This window comes from Cetorhinus maximus, chromosome 2 (assembly GCF_964194155.1).
Source record: "Cetorhinus maximus chromosome 2, sCetMax3.hap1.1, whole genome shotgun sequence".
Lineage (NCBI taxonomy): Eukaryota > Metazoa > Chordata > Chondrichthyes > Lamniformes > Cetorhinidae > Cetorhinus > Cetorhinus maximus.
In genome coordinates this window covers 172,144,577-172,161,431 of record NC_135880.1, presented here as the reverse complement: position 1 = coordinate 172,161,431, position 16,855 = coordinate 172,144,577, and positions in this window count along the sequence as shown.

Below are 16,855 nucleotides of genomic sequence, written 5' to 3'. Positions count from 1 at the left end.
TGGATCTCATTGCCAGGCTTTCTGTCCAGTTTTCTGTTTAGTTTTTGGTTTTGGAGGTGAGCATGGTGTTTAGGGAAGAGAAGGGTCAGGAAGAAGGATAGTAGAATTATCCATGTCTCTGGTGCAGTATTTGAAACAAAAAAGGTTATTAAATTAATAATAGTTTTTATATTGCCTTTAATATAGAAAACCATCCAAAGCTGTTTCAGAGAAGTATAGCAAAGAGTAAATGTTGAGCCAAAGGAAGCAAGTTTACAAGGGTTTAGGGAAAGGGATGGGTTGTAAAGAGAGGTGTTGGGGGGCAGAATTTCTAGAGAGTGAGCCTGATATGACTATAAGCATGATGACACAATGGAAGGAGGGTACCCAAAAATCTGCAGTCACAGGAATGAAAAATTTGGGAGGGGTTATATGCCTAGAGGAGGTAATGAAATAAAGGAAGGGAAAGCTCATGCAGGATTTTGAAGATAAGGACCAGAGTTTCACATTTGAAACATTGGGGAATTGATAGTCAATGCAGATCAGTGAGGATAGGGAAGAGGTTTAGGTGCGGATTAGATATGAGTAATAGAGTTGAAGGCATAGGGATTTCAGCCACAGGTGGGCTGAGGAAGGAGCAGAACAGGGTGATGTTAAGAGGTGGAAGTAGGTGGTCCTTTGATGCAGAGGATATGGGGGCTGTAACTCAGTTCAGGAACAAATAGACGAGAAGTGTCACTAGCGATACCTTCACAAGATCCTCCAAATCCATTGGCAAGAAAGGGAGTCCAACAGCAGCATCCTCCCCCAAGCCAGCATGGCCAGCATCGAGATGCTAATCACTCAAAACCAGCTCTGCTGGACGGGACATGTAGCTTGTATGCCTGACACCATAATCCCGAAGCAACTACTCTGCTCAGAACTCGGTTGCAACAGGAGACTCCAAGGAGGACATTGGAAACACTTTAGGGATGTCCTCAAAGCATCCCTGAAAAGGTCAAACATTCCCACTGATTCATGGGAGACCTTGGCTTGTGATCAATCAAAATGGAGGAGGCTTATCTGGGAAGGCACTGAACACATGTCGGGAATGTGCAGAGGTGAAGTCGAGGCATTGGAAGGAGCACCCAACCCTCCAAACAACCCATCTACTGCCACTTCCAGCACCACTTGCCCCACATGTGGCAGAGTCTGCAGATCATGCATTGGACTTATCAGCCATCTCAGAGCCCAACAAACCAGAGTGGAAGCAAGTCATCCTCAATCCCAAGGGACTACTTAAGAAGAAGAAGAGAAGGACTTCAAGCATGCAAACAATCTAGTTAATATGGGCTTTGGGACATTGAAGGTTGATAAAGTGGCAAGAGTATGGAGTCCGTGGAAGAAATTAATGATGGTGGCTTCATTTATGTTTTCTTCATGCATAGGATGTGGGTGTCATTAGCAAGGCCAGCATTTACTGACCCTCACGATCTGCCCATGAGAGGGTGGTGGTGAGCCACCTTCTTGGATCATTGCAATCTGTGCGGTGAAGGTACTTTCCCGGTGTTGTCCGGTAGGGAGTTCCAGGATTTTGATCGAGCAGTAATGAAGGACAGTATCTGACTTGGAGGGGACGTGTGTTTCCATGTGCCTGCTGCCATTGTCCTTCTAGGTGGTAGAGGCCAGGAATTTCAGAGACACTGCTGAAGGAGCGTTTTGGCCAGAGGCAGTTAAGAACTTATCTAAAACTAAATGTCAGACAAACAGCCTGACAGGCAATGGGGGATCAATAGCAACAATGAAGAGATAAGCCAAGATCATCAACATATACGTATTAACTATCCAGTGTATATAGTAGTATATACACAAGACAGAAGGTGGAGACAAAGGTAGAACCTTTGCGGACTGCCAAACTGATAGTATATGTTAGGAAGAGAAGCAATTGCTGAAAAAACATTTGATTTGTGCATCAAAGTCATATGTGTGCTCTAAAGGTGATGTTGGTTTTCCAAAGAAAAGGTGTAATCGTATATTTTATGCACAGCACAACATTTTTGTAAGATCTATAAAGCAGAAAAGTGATAGAGACATTTAATTTGTCAACTAGAGTAGCTCAGTAGACAAAATAAAACTTCCGTTTTACAAGCCCATTTCCATTACTTAATTATTAAAATTGTCATCAATAATGAATTTGTTAGAAGTGGTTGATCGATCTTTAATTAATATGCAATTTGACAAGATTTTAAGCTCTTTCAGCTGCATGAAACATGTAATACAAAACCAAGTCAGGGTTATTCACATGCTCTTGATTCGCAGCTCTGATGACTCTGCGAGAATTGGCCAGGGAGCAATTAAAAAGTCTGCTCTGGTCAAACTCTTTCTCAGTTGCTAATGGGTTCAAACAGCTGGTTTGTACAACAACTTGGGATATTTCTGCTTTGATCTAATACTGATTGACTTCCGTAATCATCTGGAAATATTCATTAAAGCATCACTTGACACAGTGGAGCATTGCGTTTGCATTCAAACAGCCTTTGTTTCTCTGCTGAGAAAGGAGAACAGTTGCTTTTGATTGGACGATGGGTCCAGTTGATAGTTCCAAGCGTGAAGCAGCTACTTTGCATTGCTAAACCCATCTGTCAGTTGATTGATCCAGACTTCATACGAATTTAGATAATATCCTGTGTGCCATCCAAGCAACTCTTACATTGCCTCCCAGCTTTGGTTTCATGGAAAGTGCAATGCAGTACCAGCCAAACAGAAGAAATGTTTTGGAATGTTTTAAAGATTAGGAAACTAGATCATGCCTCCGATCTAAGGGCAGAATTTAAAGCCCCCACCACCGCGCCCCCTCTCTCCCCCCTGCTCGGCAGTGAGTTTGAAGGTAGGGGCGTTATGTTCTTCTATTTATCATAAACATACCAATTATATGACAAGGATTGGTAAAACAATAATGTGGATGTTTTGTTAGAAAATTATGCTATATACATGGAGTGTTAATTGGGAGACTAAGCAGGTACATCTGCCTTGTAGTGCTGCTACTGTATACTGAGTACAGAGTCGTGGGACTGCTACATCACATCCCGTCTCGGTGGTACTGATTGACAGCAGTTTAAGATACACTCCCTTAAAGGTACATGTACATCACATCACAACTGGGCAGCATTTAATCTGGCGGGAGTGTTCAGGGTGGGGGCCCCACTGCGTTCCCATCTCCACCCAATAAAGTCCAGGCAAGGAAGGCCAGATTGAGGGACCTGGCATTATGAAGGGGGGATGCCGCTGAGAGATACCCCCTGCCCTTTCTTCCAACCCGCTCTCAGACAGTGACCCCCCCTCTGCATGACACTTTTCTGCCCTCATTCACCTGTGGCCTGGGTATATCATTTATTGTTGGTCTCTGGTGGGTCCATTACCAGCAGAAACCACCACCCCCGATGGCGCTAACAAGCAATGGAGAGCTGCCAGCCTCTGATTGGCTGGCATCTCTTGGTGGGTGGGGCAGTGGGCGTGGCTCGCATTTCCACCTAAATCCCGGGAAAGACCTGACCCAGGCTAGTTAAGCTCCTCTTGGACATTTAATTCCAGCAGGCCTTTCCAATGGAGGCGATGTGGGGCTTCCATCGGTTCTTCAGCCCATCATCAGTTCCACTATCATGGAGGATACACTATGGCAATGCCTCTATGAACCAGAGTCCACTGGCCAGCCAATCAGCACCCTCTCCTCATGTGGTATAAATTGTTGTTCCCTTTGAGATTTGGTATTCTTGCAATTCTGTCCTGATGAGTGCAAAATGAAAAATTTCAACAGCATGTCTCTTTTTCTGGGCGATACTCAAATTCTGTACTACCAAGCAACTATTTCAACATAAGAAGATGAAAGGCTTCAGTAATTTATTTGAAGGGGTAGGCAAGGAAAACAGGAAAATGAGAGTAGTTTGGATTAACGAAAAGGGAAAATGGAGTTCACTGACACCATCCACAGACACCGTGGAGTGGACATTTCTTCCAGAGCAATTGGCTAGTGGAAAACATTGGCTGGAAGCTCATCTTGAAAAATAGACCTTGTTTGCACCAGGCCACAGTCTAGTGTGGATAGAAGTTGAGCTCCTCAAGACAGCATATTAGGCAGCCTGGCCAGCCTCCAAGCTAGAGAATTTTTGGTACTTGGAGTCAGGTGGGGAGTGTCAACATTTCAGGCTGAAATTGTGGGGCCAGGAGGGGCATTCCTGCTCCTCTCAGCTCTATGAAAACCAAATTCCATGATTCTCAAAAATTGCAATCGGTGCCCTATTGACACCTTAGGGTAGAAAATTCAGTCGCATGTGTATGCTGGTGATGCACAACCTAATCCCTCCATCACATCCCTGCCATAGATCCAACAGGAGCACAGAAGGGCTGAAAATTAAAATGGATCCTATTGTGTTTTATGCCTCAGAGATATGCAGAAATGACACACCAGCTTCTATGTGTTCAGGCGTTTTATTTGCAATGCTTCTAAAATATCTGATTTCATGTTTGCAGCTTCTAGCTTTCAGCTTAGTTTCAGTTTCTTCGTAACTGCATCCAGGCTTGACCAACAGCACAGAGAACGGTCAACAGACACGTATAATCAAACACCAAACAATTGAACAATTGAATACTACATCTTTTCCCCCTTTTAAAACTAAAAGACCTTATTTTAAGTAAAGCCGTCATAAACAACAACCATATGTACATTGAGGCATTTCTTAGAGTTCAGCGAGTTTGTTTTCTCTAAGTGCAGAATTAGTCTTTGAGATACGAGGTTGCTAACGATGGTGCTGAGATCTAAGAACTTGAGGTTGTAGTTCTGCATGATCAGATCGAGGTGGATGATCAACATTGTATTTACTCATTGGAAAAGGAAATGTATCCTCATAATCACTGTCCTCGGGAACATCCTGGCTGGATCACTATCAAGCATCTCATGTTCCACTTTGTGTTGTCATCCAACAGGTAAGCATTGGCACTAAGCACCCGCTTGTCCTGCTTTGGTCCAGACAGGAATGATGCAAGTTTGTGGTTGTGATTTGACCGTTGGATGTGAACCCAATCTACAACTTCATATCATGTTTTTTTTGTACATGTTCACTTGTCAAAGTACGGTTTGCTTCACCTTGCCACTTAGTGATTTATTTTGCTTTCGCTCAGGCACTCTTGTTGGATAGTGGTGATGGCTTAAGAATGATCAGCAGCATGTGAAAGTTATGCCCAGTCATAAGTGCCTTTCCAGTCAGAGAATGTGGGATGGATCAATATGTGCAAAGTGGGAATATGAATGGACTGTTCAAATGTTTTCCCCTCCAAATTGGTAGTTCTCCGACATATTGTCCTTTATCACCCTGTCGAAGCCACTATTCAATTGCAGGTTGTATGGCGATGTCAGATGGTGGTGAGCTCTGTAGTTGCTGGGAGCTCCAGGAACTTACTGGAAACGAACTGAGATCCATTGTCTGCAGTGATAGTCTCCAGCAAGCCCCATTTTGTAAATAACTTGTCTTGAATGTCAATGAACAAAATGGTAATTATGGAATTTGTTTCACTGATTTCCAGCCATTTGCTATGTTGACCATGAACAACAAGCAAAAAACAATGATTCCTAACAGCTGTTTGCCTTCTCCATAAATATCTACTTGGAGTTGTTGCCGCACTTTTTTTGGCTAGTGGTTCGGTTGCAGAGGTGCGGTACATGGTTTAACAGATTTATGGACATATGAGCATACACACGAATTAGGAGCAGGAGTAGGCCACTCGGCCCTTCGAGCCTGCTCCACCACTCAATAAGATCATGGCTAACCTGATTATAGCCTCAATTCCCCATTCCCGCCTACCCCCGATAACTTTTCATCCCCTTGCTTATCAAGAATCTATCTACCACTGCCTTAAAAATATTCAAAGACTCTGCTTCCACTGTCTTTTGAGAACAAGAGTTCCAAAGGCTCACAACCCTCTGGGAGAAAAAAATTCTCCTCATCTCTTTTATTTTTAAACAGTAGCCCCTACTACTAGATTCTGCCACAAGAGGAAACATCCTGTCCACATTAGCCCTGTCAAGACCCTTTAGAACCTTATATATTTCAACCAAATCATCTCTTACTCTTCTAAACTCCAGCAGATACAAGCCTAGCCTGTCCAACCTTTCCTCAGTAACCCACCCAATCCAGATGTTCGTCTAGTAAACCTTCTCAACTGCTTCCAATGCATTTACATCCCTCCTTAAATAAGGAGACCAATGCTGTACACTGTGCTCCAGATGTGGTCTCACCAATGCCTTGAATAACTGAAGCATGACCTCCCTATTTTTGTATTCAATTCCCCTTGCAATAGATGATAACATTCTATTAGCTTTCCTAATTAATTGCTGTACTTGCATACTAACCTTTTGCAATTCATGAACTAGGACACCCAGATCCCTCTGTATCTCAAAGCTATGCAATCTCTCACCATTTAGGCAATATGCTTTTTTTATTTTTTCCTGCCAAAATGGACAATTTTACACTTTTCCACATTATACTCCATTTGTCAGGTCTTTGGTCACTCACTCATCTATCTATATCCCTTTGTAGCCTTCTTGCATCCTCTTCACATTTTACTATCCTACCTATCTTTGTGCCATCAGCAAATTTACCAACCATACTTTCAGCCCCTTCATTCAAGTTACTTATAGCCAATCCTCTATACATGCCAATATGTTACCCCCTTCAGCATGAGCTTTTATTTTTTACAATAAGCTTTGATGTGGCATCTTATCAAATGCTTTCTGGAAATCTAAATACAGTACATCCACCGGCTCCCTTTTATCCACAGCATATGTTATTTCTTCAAAGAACTCCAATAAATTGGAGTTTCTAATGAACTCCTCTATGCAGTGATCTATTGCTGACTCCTAGACTGCTTCACGGGATTGTTGTTTCAACTTAACAACACCCAATTGTCCTTCGTAGGCAAAATGCAACACTGAAGTGCTTTCACAATAACCACTTGCATTTCGGGTATGACACAGTTTTGTCATAAAATAATGTGAGCTCATTGCATGCTCTGTAGCACGGGAACAGTTTTTCTTTTATTTCATGAGGCCAGTTGGTTTCTAGGCCTACTTTCAGCATTACCCTGTTCTGACGTCAATTCTGCTTTCAATCCTCTCGTGTAACAAGATTCGCGGTCATGTGTAAAATCACAACAATCACTCGTCTTCAATTTTGCAAGTCACTTTGCTATCGCTAATGCTATCTGCAATAGTAATACAGCTAAGCAGGTCAGTTGCTTTATTTCATGAACCTGCAAGATACTTGACCTTGAAGTTATACTGATGAAGATGATCTGAACATCTGTAGATGCTTGGAGGTCGATGGCCTGATCCTGATATGACTAACAATGTAGTCAGCACTTGGTGATTGGTGTGGAGAGTGAACTTTCTTCATAGAGGTGCATGTGCAGATGTTCACAAGTGTGGAAGCAGGTTGGTGCTTCCTGTTCTCCAGTAGAGTATTGGTGTTCATTATCCAACAACGGGTGTGACGCATAAGCAATGAGTCATTCGCTTCCTTCAATGCACTGTGAGAGTACAGCTCCATTCGCATTTCCTGATGCATCTGTTGTGACATATGTTTCTGCATGTGGGTTGAAATGTGTGAGGAGATGCTATCTTCATCTTTGATGTACCAAACTCTGGTGTGAGCTTGTCTGTTCCCATTTTGCATCTTTGCACAGTAGCTTTTGATGAAGGTTAATGATCTCTGCATACTTAGGAATGAATTTGTGATAGAGTTGGCAGTACCAAGGAACAATGCCAGCTCTTTTATGTTAGACGGGGTTGGAAGCAGATGACTGGTTTGATGTTGTGTGTAGTCTTGACTCCAGATGCTGGCACTCTGTACCCTAGAAAGTCAATCTTGGATGCCGCAAATGTGCGTTTGTCCTTGTTGAGTGTCACAATGTGTTGTGTGAATCGACTTTATTGAAACATATAAGATTCTTAGGGGGCTTGAAAGAGTAGATGCTGAGAGATTGCTTCCCCTTGTGGGAGAGTCTACAACCAGAGGGCATAATCTCAGAGTAAGGGGGTCACCCATTTAAAACAGAGATGAGGAGGAATTTCTTCTCTCAGAGGGTAGTTAATCTGTGGAATTCTTTATTGCAGAAGTCTGTAGAAACTGGGTCGTTAAGTATATTCAAGGTGGAGATAGGCAGAATTTGAATCAGTAAGGGAATCAAGGGTTATGAGGAAAAGGCAGGAAAGTGGAGTTGAGGATTATCAGATCAGCCATGATCTCATTGAATGGCGGAGCAGACTCGATGGGCTGAATGACATACTTCTGCTCCTATGCCTTATGGTCTTATGAATGAGCACTGTGGGTAATCGGTGGTCGGTTTTTGCTTTGTCCTTCCATGGACAATTATGTCGTTTAGTATGTTGAGCATCCCCTCAATATCTGGCAAGACTGGAGAAACAATCTTCTTGAATGCATTAAGTGCTGAACTTAGTCCATAGGGCATTCTGTGGTACCGGAAAACTTCTTTGTGAGTAACAAAAGCGCTAAGATATTGGCTTTATTCTGCTAATAGTATCTGAAGATAGCTTTGTCGCCTGCTGAGCTTCTTGAAGACTTTGGAGCCATGAAAGCTCTGGAGCACTTGGTGGTATTTTGATGCCTCTGTGTTGTTTGAGTGGGCAGATAAGCTAGAGGCCCGACTCCAGTCATATCAATGTGGCTGGGCCTGAACTGTCTCAGTTGCAGAGAAATGGTCACTTTATGCAGGTTTCCCTAATGCATGGCCATTTCCCTCACCCACCCTACCCCCCCACCCTGAATACTTATGCACAATATCCAATGGCAGGGCTGCCCTTGACCTCCGCCTTGAACACCGCCCCCAGCCCACCCCCCCGCCCCCCCACCTCCACCCAGTTGTCTCAATGGCAGGGCTGCTTTTGCCCCCACCACCACCCCCCCACCCCCCACCCCCACCAGTCGACTCAGTGACAGGGCTGTCCTTAACTGTGACCCCCCGATGCCCCTGAAGCTTGAAGTCCAACAGACGACCCTGGCGAGTGTTGAACATCGTTACTGTGTGATCACGTCTGAGTTCCCCTCAAAGTGCAGGCCGCCAAGTGCATGCCTTTTATGTGCTGTTGTGAAACACGTCGGCATGCTTTCCCTCCGACGTGTACGGACAATCTAGTGTTGGGGGTTGGGGGGGAAGTTGGGGGGGAGGGGTCAATTCTGGCCGATTGGCCTGATAATGATATGCTGATTAATTACAATGAGGATCACGATGTCCGATGGTGGGAAAAAAGGCCTGCCGTTGGCGGGATGAGAGGACAATCGCAAACTGGTTTCCCACCGTCGTAAAACTGGTCGCGCCATATTGTCCGCTCATGCCAACGATCACGCCCGATGCCAGCGGGCACAGAAAATTCTGCCCATGTTGTTGGGAACTGATGAGTTCCTCTACAATTTGGGCACATTTTTGAAGGTATACAACAGCGGTGGGCTCTCTAGCATCTCTGGCAGAATATATGCCATTTGATCATCACATTTTTCTTTGGCCTGAAGTATTTTTTGAGAACATGTACCACCATATCAAATGTAGACATGTCTTCTGTAGCTGCTGGAATATTTGCTGGCCTTTGGCTCTGAGACAATGCACAAGTGCTGCCTTCTTGCGAGTCACTGCTACATCCGAAATGTCCATTCCCATAGTTTTTTTAAAAATTCATTCACGGGATGTGGGCGTCGCTGGCTAGGCCAGCATTTTTGTTGCCCATTCCTAATTGCCCTTGTTCAGAGGGCATTTAAGAGTCAACAACATTGCTGCAGGTCTGGAGTCACATGTAAGGACAACAGATTTCCTTTCCTAAAGGACATTAGTGAACCAGATAGGTTTTTACAACAATTGACAATGGTTTCATGGTCGTCATTAGACTTTTAATTCCATAGCGATCAAGTAGGACTTGAACCCTGAAATCCATTGACCCCACAGCATGGGCAGATCTTCTGGCAAAGAAAGGAACAATGCTGGTTTATTTAAACTTTTCTTCATCATCTTTATCTTCAGTTGTTGTGTTTTATGCCTCGGAGATATGCGGAGATGATACACCAGCTTCTATGTGTTACTTACAGGAGTTTTATTTATATTCCTTCTAAAATATTTGCTCTCATGCTTGCAGCTTCTTGCTTTCTGTTTACTTTCAGTTTCTCAGTCGCCACACCCAGGCTTGACTAACAGCACAAAGAACAGTCAACAGACACACATAATCAAACATCGAACAATTGAATATTACAGATCCCAGATTACTAGTGTCTGGTCTTCCCAAATAGTTTTCATGGAAACATTAATTAAAATACCGTGGATGCTGGGCATCTGAAATAAAAGCAGAAAATGTTGGAAATACTCAGGAAGTCCAGCAGCATCCATGGAGAGGGAAACAGGGGCCAAGATTTTCCGGCCCCATCACGGGTTGGACCCACCGCAGGCGAGGCGACACCACACGAGAAGTCCATTGACTTGTGGCGGGACCGAAAGATCACGGCGGTGGGCGGGTGCAGAAAATCCCACCGAGAGTCAAGGTTTCATGTTGATGCCCCTTCATTTTGTTTCATGGGAACATTGTTTGGGACAGAGCATCTGGGGCTATATGGCTAAGTGACGAGAGACTCCCAGAGCTGGCATTTTCTTCAGCCCTGTGTTGGAAATGCATGAGCTGACTGCTATGCCCATTGATAGGTTGGCATTATAAATTCCCATAATAAGGAACGTTGATCAGCTATGTTTTGGGTATTCACTGCAGGCTGGGCAGCCCCGGGCATTATCCGTGGCCTCCCACATCTGACAAACAAGAAAGATGGACCACTGACCTCAGAAAGTCCAACAGGGTGAGCTGCAGAGATTACCAACTGGCATGTCCAGGCACTTACGTTCAAGATGTCACCCCTATGAACCTTTGGGCCCAGGGAAATTTTAGGTCATTTGCCCTTTCATTTCTGAATTGAATCCTCCCCGGGCAGTCAATTTTACTCAAACCTATTTTCCTATTTTTACTCCAAACATTTCCCTACCTTTATATGCCCTTTCATATTCATCCTTTAAGTAATTATCCAGTACCTTTTTTGCAGGTTATTTTGATATCTTTGTTTTCAACTTAGCAAATAAATCTTATAACTTTAAACTTTCTGTTGTGATTTTCTTTTTGCTTTTGTTGCATTTTATTCACAGGCTGTGAGAGTGTGAAATCCTTTATGCTAAAAAAATGAACCATACAGAGGAACATAAGCTAAGACTGTCTGGAGCCTAGACTGCTCCAAAGTAAACATTGAGTGTATGCTGAAAGATTGAAAACAATTAGTTTGTCTGAAGTACATTATTGAAATTAAAAGGTACGACCAAATCATTTCTTATATTACTATTTGGGGAAGCAGTGACTTATCGGTAATGTCACTGTACTAGTAATCCAACAGCCCTGGTTAATGGTCTGGGACATGTGTTCAATTCCTACTACTGCAGCTGGTGGAATTTAAAAAATCAATTAATAAGTCTGGACTTAAAATAAGTTAGTCTCAGCTTTGGTGACCATGAAACTATTGCCGATTGTCATAAAAACCCATCTGGTCCACTAATGCCTTTAAGGGAAGGAAATCTGTCGTCCTTACCTGGTCTGGCCTACATGTGACTCCAGGCCCACAGCAAAGTCATTGACTCTTAAATGCCCTCTAAAATGACCTAGCAAACCACTCAGTTTTATCAAACCACTACGACCTACACCACATGGACTGCAGCAGTTCAAGAAGGCAGCTCTCCACCACCATGTCAAGGGCAATTAAGGATGGGCAATAAATGCTGACCTAGCCACTGATGCCCACATCCTGTGAAAGAATAAATAAAAACAAGACATTTTTATAAAGTTCCCATATTTCCCATCATTATATATCAATGATGGATGGATACTGTTGATGGCCATTTACCCAAAGACCTTCTTTAGTGTTAACCGGCCAGTCTCGACATGCTGACCATTCATGTCTCCACTACAAGTTCACCTGCAAGTGAGGTATGAAGGTGGCGGACATCGACACAGACAACTGGGTGACAGTCGCCGATGGCCAGGACCTCTGGAGGCTAAGTGTTTGGTGGGTCATTGGGAGAAGTGAAGGGAAAAGGCAAGCTTAGCTGGCTGAGAAGAGGGGCCCGGAGAAAACAGAGGCCAACAAATCCTGCGCCTTCTCAGCCCCACTGTCTTCACCTGCAGCAAGAGCGGCAGAGACTGTTCTGTTGAAGGGTCATTCGGACTCGAAATGTTAACTGTGCTCCTCTCCACAGATGCTGCCAGACCTGCTGAGTTTTTCCAGGTTTTTTGTTTCTGTTGAAAGTTATGCTAGACTTGTATTAATGCAATGAAAGGTTAGTAATCCTTTATTTCTTGTCCCAGTCACGATCAATCCATTACATTTTTTTAATGACCATAGCAAAGAAGCTAACGAAGCGCTTTCAAGCTTACAGTGGTCGAGACGTGATGGCTGTTATCAAAGGTATGTTAAAAGTATTTCCTTGACAAATCCCCATGTAAATCATCAGATATATCTTTGCTTCTTGACTAGACCACAGGGATCAAAGGGATTACCAGCATGAGGCCGCATGGCACTCACTATGTTAAAGCAGCAGGCCTAATAGAAGATTAATAAGCAGTTTTGGTGCTACAGTGTACTGTAACGCCAACTGTCTGGCACCAGAGAGATGTTTCATTCTGCTTATCCTGCTGAATTCTCAATCGCAGATTTCCTGACACAGGGAAACACTTGGCATGCAGGTGACTGATCATTTGTTACACATCTTCCTCACCACTTTGTTAAATTTATGCTTAACTAAAACATTTTCACTGCACCTGCCCAATTATTTCATAATTCTCTAAAATGATGAAAATATTACCAACAGCTTTCAGGGCAAATTTATCTTGAATGGTGTTGTTTATCTATGTTTACAAAAGAGGTGCATGATTTAGGGAACTCGTTTACTTCCCCTTTCAAATGCCATAAAGTTGAATGGATTTTATAGATCGAGAGTCCTCACCCGTGAGCTAACGTTCCTAGAGTGACATCTGGTGGTGCAATTTGAGATTTCATGTCGAAAAGTGATTAAATGGTAGTTTTAAAGCATATTCCAGATTTAATTAGCCCCCCCATTCCCCACACACAAATCCCAATGAGAAGGGGGTTCCATGTGGGGTTAAAATCACGGCAGTGGACCATTAAATGTCCTTTCACCAAACATGCACCAGCCACCATTTTAGCAGGGGTGTTTTCAACAGCTTGTCAGGCCCTCACTGAGATGGAAAACTTGGGGCCTGATGACATTATTCAGGCCCAAATGCTATTATTCACATTGTGGATTTGGCACCTTGTACAGGCCTTGTCAAGAACCCCAGTTGTCAAAGAGCAGCAGAGCCACTTGATGGCTGAGAAAGGGAATACATTTTGATTTATTTTAATGTTTTATTTGGGATAGTTAGGGAATGCTATTCCAGGCCCTGAAAGGAAACCTTGGTCATACGCTTTTTTGGACTATCTCCGCACCTGCCCCCGAAACACCCTTTCCCACCTGCATTCATATCTGCACCCCTCCATCCCCATCTTCTCTCAATACTTTCATACCTGAGCCATATGGTCCAAAGCCACAGGCCCATATCAACATTCCCCTGCCACATATGCTTGCCAGCTTCCGCATCATTCCTACTGGGTTCGAGCGTCGCATGGGCCTGGGTTATGCTAATGAGGCCTGTGAGTTAAAATGGCCCTGGCCTCCAGCCAAGCAGCCAGGGCAGGCCGGGTGTTCGCTCCCTCACTCCTACATTGATCTTTCACCCTGAGTTAAATAGAGCCTTTGTGTAAAATAATGTATAGTATTTCCATAGCTGTGGCAATGAGGAAAAATCATCTTGAAGCATGGAACTTATATACGACTATAAATTGTACTTCACTCAATTGTAAAATGTGTTATAAAGTTGCTTTTTGTTAATACTTGTAACTTACATAAAATAGTTTGCTACATATGCCAGAAACTGGAGACAAGGTGAATGTGTACTGAAGGGTTGGAAAGCACTTTATACAATATTGGGACCATGCTGTAGTGTGGCTAATGGCAGGAAATGGTACACAGTCAGCATATGTTATACATGGAAAAATGGAGCTAGCAAGCTTACATCTCTGAAAAGGTTTTGGGAGAGATAGACTTGGAGCTGACGAAGATTGTTTCAAAATGTTTCTTGATCGGATTAAAGGAACCAACCGCAAGACAAAGTCAGGCATATTTAAAGCCTGACACATCCTCCTTACCAAACTTTTATTTTCTTCCCAGCTGATGGTGTATCTGATGGCACAGTGTTCTACCATATGACAAGAGTATATAATGTGCAATGCATAATGTTATTCTCTATTAACATCGGGCCAAATCCTTTTAGGGACACTGAAGTCTAATAGCTGTTATGATAAGGTGAGAAGGGGTGAACTGACTCCTCTCTATTAAGCCTCCTCAGTTGGTCACAACAAAGGTTTAATTTTTTTTCACAAGGTCATGCTTTTTCCAAATCAGAAAGTATTTAACTATTTAAGCTGTGAGCAATAAGGAACCAATCAAAAAAGGTTTCCTTGGGTTAAAGAAAGAGAAAATTTATTGACCATTAATTTGAGGGAAAAAATAATAAAAACACATCTCACACACACACACACATGCATACATACATATCAGAAATAAGGAAAGGTAGAGACCAAGAAAAAAAAAGGTATTGGGTTAAATGTCCTTTGATTTACCTTGAGGCATAGATTTTTAAATGTTGTGGTTGATTTGGATTATCTAGTTTCGTGGATGCCATCAGGTGTAGAAGGTGTTGCAATTATTATGCGAACTCGGTTTGCAGGTATATTTCTGGTAAAGTTGGTTTCTGAACCGGGCAATACACTTATTCCAAAAGAGAGAGAGAGAGAGAGAGAGAGAGAGAGAGAAAGAGAGAGCCCTGCTTTCAGCCTGTTTCCTCTGCTGAAAACTTTCTTGCAATCTCTTTGCCTTGGCTGCAGACTGGCTTGAAATACTTCACCCATTGGGTATTTCCAAGGGGTTTTGGGTGGGTCTGTCTGCAACAGCCAATATTTCAATATCCAGGACTTTGCATTTTAATCTCTATTCCTTAGACAGTGACAAGGTTCAATGGGTCTCTGAACGATAGAAAATGTCTCTCTTCAGACTTTCCTGAGGTGACTTGTCTGTCTTTACACCTTCACCTTAGAAGGTGGCCTTGCATTTTTAAGTAGTTTGTTTTGCCTCATATCAAATTGCAAAATTTCCAATCAGTTGAAAGCTTAAATCATATTTTCAAAAATAAAGGGACATAGCCTTGTGACATAGCTGTGATGTAAACATAAGATTAAGCTTCAGAGTTTCATTGTTGTTTCCTTTGGGACATTTGTAGATGAGGATATACTTGTCAGATTCAGGTTGCAGGTCAGAAACACCCAGAATTTTAAGGCAATTTTGTATTTGTAACAATCTGACATTTGTGATGAGTGACAACAATAATTTGCATTCATGTAGCACCTTTCATGCATTAAATGCCATAAGGCATGTCTCAGGAGCATTATCAAACAAAATTTGACACCAAGCCATGTAAGGGGTAAGCCTTCTCAAGGGCAATTAGGGGTGAACAACAAATGCTGGCCTTGCTAGTGACTCTCATATTCCATGCAAAAATTAAGAATAAATTAAGACAGGCGACCACAACACCACGGTCAAAGAGCTAAGGACTGTTTTAAAGGGGGAGGCAACTAAGATTATTAAAGGAGGTAAAGGATGACTCGAGGTTGATGGAGAGACACTCTATCCTCTGCTAGTGGAGTTATGACATTAAAGTTAGAGCAACACCTTTCAGGGGCAGTGCCAGGAAGCATATCTTTAGACTAAGGGATAGGGAAAATCTGGTACTCTCTCCCACAAATAACTGTTCAGGCTGGGGTCAATTAAAAAGTTCAGAATTTAGGTTGATTGTTTTCGTTACGGATTACAGAACTGGTTAGATGGAGTTGAGGTAACTCAAGCCGTAAAAAAGAGCCACAGCGTGTCCTCAAGCCTGTCGCCTCACTTAGATGACACTCTATTTGGGCAAAAGTCGATCTGTTATCATCCAAGTCAGTGGGTTAGATTTTCCTTGTCAGGCCAGACAGAGCAAGTTGAAACAGCCGCTTTAAGGTTATAAAGTGTAATTGTTGTTAAATAAACAGAGCCTCTGGGGTCAATCAGAATTTAATTGCTTGATGAGGGGACTGTGCAGGATGGGGTTAGGCAGAGCTTAATTGCTTTTCTGGCTAGAAGCCAGAAAACAGGATAAAATGCTGGTGTTTCTTTTTTTTAAAAATGAGCTTGCTAAGAAGACATTCTGTCTGCCGTGCCAGTGAAGTCTTTGATTTGAATAGGAGCAACGGCCCTGCAAGGAGTTTGCTCATCACAAATTACCCAAGAATTAAGTGTGGCACAGGAAGAGTGATCTGACACGAAAGCACACACTTGTTATTATCCAACCTCCCAAAGCACTTGACATCCAGTGAATTACTTTGAAGTGTAGCTGCTGTCATTCTGTGAGCAAATGTGCAGCCAATCTGCCCACAGGAAGATCCCACTAACAACAGAGATGAATAAGCAGGTAACCTGTTTTTGCTGGTATTGGCTGAGGGGAGAAATCTTGTTCAGGACACTGGGGCAGCTTCTTGCTGTTACTGTACGGTGGGCAGATGGGTCATCTGAAAGGTAGCACCTCCAACAATGCGCACTCCCTCAATACCTCACTGGAGTATCCGCCAGCATTATGTGCTTTAAGTCCTTGAGCTTCAATACAACAAAT